A 6675-nucleotide genomic window follows, 5' to 3' on the forward strand; every position below is an offset into this window, starting at 1 on the left:
ATTTAATTTCTGACAGCTCTAAACCAACAATAAAAAACAACAACAACAACAGCTGAGGGATGAGGAGACAATGGAGGAGGTGGCGGGTGCGCAGGCAGCACTTTTGAAGCATTCGCAACACAGTCTTAAAAAAGAGAGAGAAAAAAGCCAAAGACATCGCTTTAAGAACGTAGGCGTCCTCGTCGCTGATTTCGACGTCTGCCGCTATTTTGATGCCCTTGGTGTGCAATAAAAGGGTATTCCAATTTTATGGTGAAATTTGTAGCGCATCCTATAATATATATATGCTTGATCAGCATCACTCGTCTTTCTGTTTCTCTATGCGAACCCCCATCTATATATATTCCTCTATACTTTACCTAAATGGAAAATGAATTTTCATTACACATAATAATAAAAACAAATAAAACAACTTTGATTCTCATCCAAGCTCTTCTATCATCGATTCTAGTGGATAATCGGTGCATTATCTAATAAATACCACCTCATCTGCAAGTGCAGCAAAAATGATTTAATCTGTAATCAATTCCCAGATACGATTATCATATTTAGTGTTTAGGTTTAGTCAGCTGCTGTTTTATAGATTAGTTTCATAGTCGGCGCCGTTTATTTTTCAATTCTTTTCTGCTTTTCTGCGTTATTATTCAAAGGCAGAAAATGTCGTTTTTGCCATTAAAAGCCGCCGACAGCAGAGAAAAACTCGAAAACTCGTTTTTTTTTCAACAAGCTATTTAAAGTGAATGTTAAGGGCTTGTTTTTTGTGGCTTTGAACACACAGACAAAGAGACACACACATACAAACAAACAAACAAACACACACAGACAGCCACATGTTCGAGTAAAGGGCGTCTATTTCTATCTCTGTCTGTCTCGCCTTTTAAGAAGTTGCTTGAAAATTCAAGCAGTCAAATGGCAAAATGATCAACTAGGAAGGGTGGGAGGGAGGGGAATATCTTTTATCTATCATGGAGCTGCCTGTCTCTGTCTGTCTTTCGCTGAATTTGGCCTGGGGCCGATATTCGAAACTCGTTGATGCGAATGATGATGATGACGTCTGTCTCTGTATGTTTCCCACTCTCTGCAGCAGCTTCACCCTCTTTTATTTTTTGCGATTTTTGGACATGTTGTAACTTGAAAATGTGGTCACGCCGAATTTATAAAAGGTGTGTCTCATTTTTTTTTCTTTTTTTTTGTGACAGGTGATGTTTTGCGCCGCTTTAAATGAATTTGAATAAATATATATGTGAATCTGAGTGAATGTGAATACTGGGAAGTGGAAGAAAAGATCTAAAAATTAACTGTGTAAATGTAAGAGATATATTTTCTTTTATTTTCTTTAGTATCTATAATTGTTTGCAATTGATTTTTCTTTGCTCACATCAAAATAGAACTAGTACTTCAATATTCCAGAATCTTCCATTTGAAGTAAAATTGTGGATTGTTGTATTTCATTTTCTTGTTCATTTTCTTGTTCTTGTTTTTTTTGTTTAACTTACAATGTCAGTAGGCCTCGTGAAAGTGAAATTGCGAAGCGACTAAATTAAGCCAAAAATAATCAACGAGCAAACAAAAAAAAAAGTTCAATGAACTTGTTACCCATTGGCACCACTGGCAAAAATAATAACGATTAACGATAGAGACAAGAAACTACTACAAAAAATAATACAATATGAACAAAGAGCAGCCAACGATAACGGCCTACAAAAGTCATGCATTTTTTTTGCACGTTTTTTTATATTTTTGTTTACTATAGCAAAAATAATAATAGTACATAACGTGAACCTGTGTTGTAGTAGTAGTAGGGCAAAGAATTTAAAGCACGCGACAATAAACGCGTAGGTCAGTGTAGAAAGTGAAGAACACGAATAATAATAATAATAACAAATTGCAAGGTCGTTAAGTTGAAGACGTGGGTGTTTCATTTTGATGACAGACACACACTCCGAAGAAGCCAACGAATAAAGCGACGTACACACACACGTACGTATATATATATTGTATATAGTTCAGAAAAAAATAAACATTATGTTAAAGCAATGTTAAAAAACAAAATAAAAATAAATTACCCAAACAAATCAAGTACTAAGTAATGATACTTAAGGTGTTTTTTCGTTTTCTTTTTCGTTTTCTTCTTTTATTTTGCACTTGTTGCGCGAAAGCTTTTATTTTTTTTTTTGCTTCTGTGCGTGCTTGCTCATTATTATTGTTGTTATTATTATACTTTTGTTATTCTGCACATGTGCGTAGAATGTAAACAAATGAAACTTTTAAGCTGCCTGACAAAAAAAAATATAAAGAAAAAGAAAAAAGTTCAGCGCGTCGCCTTGCAGTGAAATTTGGCAACGTTGCGACGTGTCCCACAGCAGAGCATCGAACATATATTAAACATGGCGTGCACACATAAAGTGAAAGATTATAAAAGCGACAAAGCGAAATATGCGTTTGTGTGCGCTGTGCGCGAGCGGCAAAACAGGCCGAAAATATGAAAAATGAAAATGTAAACGTGTCTGTGGAGCACGTACATATATATGTATGTACATATGTAAATACAGCAACAGCAACAACAAGAAGTATATCAACAACGTCGACATCGAAGTAGAAGTGTAGCACAAAGTGGAAACAAAAATATGTGGCGGGTGGTCGTCGGTCGGTCGGTCGACAGGCAACAGCAAAAGCAGCAAACGAAAAGCTACAAAAGAGAGCATACGAAGCGCCAAAGCGCCTGTGTGTGCGAGTGTGAGTGAAAAGTGCAGAGAGAAAATTTCACGATTTTTTTTTGTCTTGAACAAACATAAAACGAAAAGCAAAACGAAGTCAGCAGCAGCCGAGGCCAATATGTGAGAGGGAGTAAAAAGAGAGCGGCGTTGCCAGCCCGCCACAGTAGGATTGAAAAACATTTTATAATGTTGTTGTTGCTGCTGCTGCTGCTAATGGCGCTGCCACGGTTGTTTCGACTGGGTTGCCCATAGGGGGGAAAACCAAGATGGCGGCTGTACATAGAGCTCAAAACAGCGACACATTTTTTTTTGTTGACAGCGTGCTTTCCAAAAATGTATATTTTTTTCATACATACATAATAAGTACACGTTGTGTTCCATCCTTGCATTGAAAAGTGCGCTTCGGAAGCTTATGCTGCTGCTGCGCATATAAAATTCAGAAATTGGAGGAAAAAAAGCTTATGTAACGAGCGACAGACGTCGTCGTACTCACTCTTTCACACTTGCTAGTAGCGGACGACGACGGACTGCATAAAAATGGAGAGAATGAACAATTTTTCACAGCGACACTTGACCTCATTTGCATGTGTGTGTTCATTAAATTAATGAAAATTGCTCGTCATTACTTCAAATTGCATACACACTAATTTGTGTATGTGTGTGTTAGTTGTTTGCTGTTGCACTGAAAAGCTTTGCAAATGCATTGCAGAAAAGCTTTCACAAAACGCATGAAAAATCGATATGAAAGTGAGGCGCTCTCAAGCAGCACACACACAAACACACTACACACACGCGTGCGAATAAACGTTGGAAATATTGATTTTATATGCAAAAACTCGCAGCAAGAGAGCCAGAGTGAGAGAGACAAATCATCGCACAAATTAGAAAGTACAGTTCTAAGTCTATTTTAAAGTATATACATATAGATTTAATGCATTTTAGTTGCTTGTTTTTAAGGTATACACACCGAAATAGAATCACAGGCAGCACATAGTCGTCGAGTCGGTTTGATTAAATTAATTTTTTCTTTTTTTTATTTTGAATAGCTTTGCACATTATGTTAATAATACACACACACACATAGAGAGACGCACGATTTTGTATATTTGTAAAAGCGCGCGGGAGAAAAAAGCAATAAAATTGAATTTATTTTTTCTTATTAAAAAGCCAAGTTTTTCAGTTGTGTGTATATGTATGTATGTATGTATGGATAGTTTTCCTGCTGCTGCGGAGTAGCAGCCCGCACAACAAAATGCGAAACGCGCGGAGCCACTGAAGAAAAACTGACGACTGACGAGCGCGCACGAAAAGTTTTCTGGTCTAGCCACCACGCTACCGAACGAAGTTCCGAACGAAAGAGAGAGCGAGCGAGTGTGAGTTCGAAAATGTTACCCAGTCGCGCCATATGCATGACATTTCCACTGCCCTTTTCATTGCTTTTTCGTACAAAACACCAATACTAAATTCTCAATTTGATAGATATGACAAAAATTTATATTATTGTTAGTGTTATTCTAAGTAAATTCATTTTTAAAGATTTTGTTGAAGTTTAACTAGAATTTATTATATTTTGTATTTACATACTTTTAAGCTTCGCACAGTTAGCAACTGGGTAACTTTGGCGTTCATGTACATAATATGGTTGCGTGTGCACTTGTGTGAGTGTGTGTGCTTTGTATGCTTGGCGCGCGCGCAGAGTTGCCAACACCAATATGAAAATCTCAGCGACGCATGCAAATCAAAAGATTATTTCTTGTGCTTGATAAAAAAAAGCATGCTTGGCAGCATTAATTAGCAGCCTTAGCTTAATTGAAGCAACTTTGCACTGCTAGCGCCGTAGCTACTAGTATAAATATACTTACGAGCATACATAGATATGTCCATGTATGTATTTGACGAGCTGACAACTCTGTCTATGTAGTGGAGTTCAAAAATATCATTCGTATGGTAGTTTGTTGCTGTTGCTGTTGTTGGTGTTTTTGTTATTGCTAACAGAGCTGCTCGCTCATGTAGGGGGCGAAATTTTGTGTTTGAGTTTTTTGTTTTTCGCCAAGGCGAAGCCATAATGTTTACAATAACAACAAATGCCGTTGCTGAGCGGGCTCTCTTTTTTGCTCTCCCTCTCTCTGCTTCCTTTTGCTATGGATAACGATTGCGTGTGTATGTGTGTGAAGGGGAAGACACAGCATGTAAAATATATGCATTGCATTTTGTACTTAAAAAGTGCAAATTATTTTACGTGTGTGCGATGATGTTTTTTTTTAATGATCGCTCACACACACAGTGCTGATTTATTTTAGGTTCCAGCATGACTTCATCGGAAAACATTTTCGTGCTCCCTTCTAACCGCCCCCATACCTTTTCTGAATATATACGTGTGTGTGTGTGTAATTATGTACTTCAATTTTAACGGTGCCGCGCGTATGCCTTATGTATTCGTAATTAACGCTTTTATGTGAAATTCTACACGCTTGATTGAAAAGCTCTAAGCGATTCTAATTGACAAAAATAGGAGACAGTTCCAGTGAACATTTTGCAGCAATATTTTTTTAAAATTTGACGATCACTTTTTTTGCAAGGACAAGGACAAAGACACTAATATACATGTGAATGTATGTGTGTATATGTGCAATGTACATATATGTATGTACTTGCAGACATTGCGTACCATCACGTCTCGCATAATAATGAACTCACCTGCATTCAATGTAAAAGCTCTCTCGCTCTCTCTCTCTCTCTTAGTTAATCAGCAAAAAACTTCAAGTCGGTCACGTACATAGAAGCTTTTTCCCTTACATTTTACATTTTGCCTTTTTTGTTACCTTTGACAAGCGACGGCGGTTTCGGCTTCAACTGCACTGTCACCAACAAACCTAGGCCAGCTGCAATGGCAGCTGCGTCACACACACACACACACACACACAAGCGTGCGATTGCACGAGAAACAAACACAGAAGAGACAAGTGAAAATCAAACACTGACAATTATCTACTTACAAACACAAGCGTAAAAACGTACATATTTATGTTATTTGCTCGTTGCTTTTTTTAAAATTATAATAAATTATATTTGAAGTGATACCTGTGGGCCATAAACCAAATCGAATGACTTTTGTGTTTGTCGCTATTTGGCATTATTCTTCAAGCTCACTTTATTATTGTTTTCATTTCTTTTTCTTTTTTTTTGCTTTATGTAAGCAAGTAATAAAATGTTTTATGATTATATTTTGTTGTTGTTGCTTCGTTTGGGGTGGGGGCAATTGCTTACGTTACGTTGCGTTACGCTATGTGTACGAAAAAAGAGCACTAGCGACAAATGCGTTATTCCTGAGAGTTCCGTTTGTTACTGCAATGACAAAATCTGCGATGGCGAGTGCGAAGCCAATGTCAGCAAAAAAACAAAGAGAACAAGAGTCGAAAAGCCACACAAAACCCTAACACACTAAAGCACAGCATATGCACACATGTATACATACATACATATGCAGCGACGCTAAATATTGTTGGTGATTTTGTTGTTCTCAAAATGCAAGCGAAATACGAAGATCGCTCGTGAGTGGAGGCGCTGACTGTTTGCCTTGTGTGTACCTTTTTTGCATATTTGTGTGCGAAAGAGTGTGTGAGAGAGAGAGAAGGCAGCGACAGTTGCTTATTTTGTTTCTTCTTTTTTGCTTGGAGAAGGGAATGTGGAAGTGCTGCTAATGGGAAAAGCAAAGAAAAATTTGAGTTAAGTGTGTGTGCATTCTCATATATACGCTTGTGTATATGTGTGTGCATATTATTTATGTATTACGGAAACATAAACTAAAGCGGACAGAAACTGAGAACAGTTTCAGTTTTGATCCTAATCTGCAAATAAATGTTATGAGTCGAAACCAAGACAAGGTTATCGATGATTATCGATTCATATGTAATTTTTTTCGTTTAAGTACAACACAAAAAAAGTATGATTGTTTTTT

At 37.2% G+C, this 6675-nt stretch overlaps 1 protein-coding gene across 15 annotated transcripts in view; it reads right to left on the bottom strand.

Moving 5' to 3' along the window:
• LOC6559836 (longitudinals lacking protein, isoforms F/I/K/T) overlaps window positions 1-6065 on the bottom strand; it is a 73194-nt gene extending 67129 nt beyond the window's left edge. For 13 of the 15 annotated variants that reach the window (XM_032735595.1, XM_032735607.1, XM_032735601.1 and 10 more), the window contains exon 1: window positions 3685-4004. The gene's annotated coding sequence lies outside the window, so the exon portion shown is untranslated. Of the gene's footprint in view, window positions 1-3684; window positions 4005-5414; window positions 5573-5984 lie in introns of those variants that run through there. The other 2 variants (XM_032735603.1, XM_032735604.1) reach the window with 2 other exon arrangements.
• Between the last annotated feature and the right edge of the window lie 610 nt (window positions 6066-6675).

This window comes from Drosophila grimshawi, unplaced genomic scaffold (genome assembly GCF_018153295.1).
Source record: "Drosophila grimshawi isolate 15287-2541.00 unplaced genomic scaffold, ASM1815329v1 contig_1367, whole genome shotgun sequence".
In the NCBI taxonomy this organism is placed as follows: domain Eukaryota; kingdom Metazoa; phylum Arthropoda; class Insecta; order Diptera; family Drosophilidae; genus Drosophila; species Drosophila grimshawi.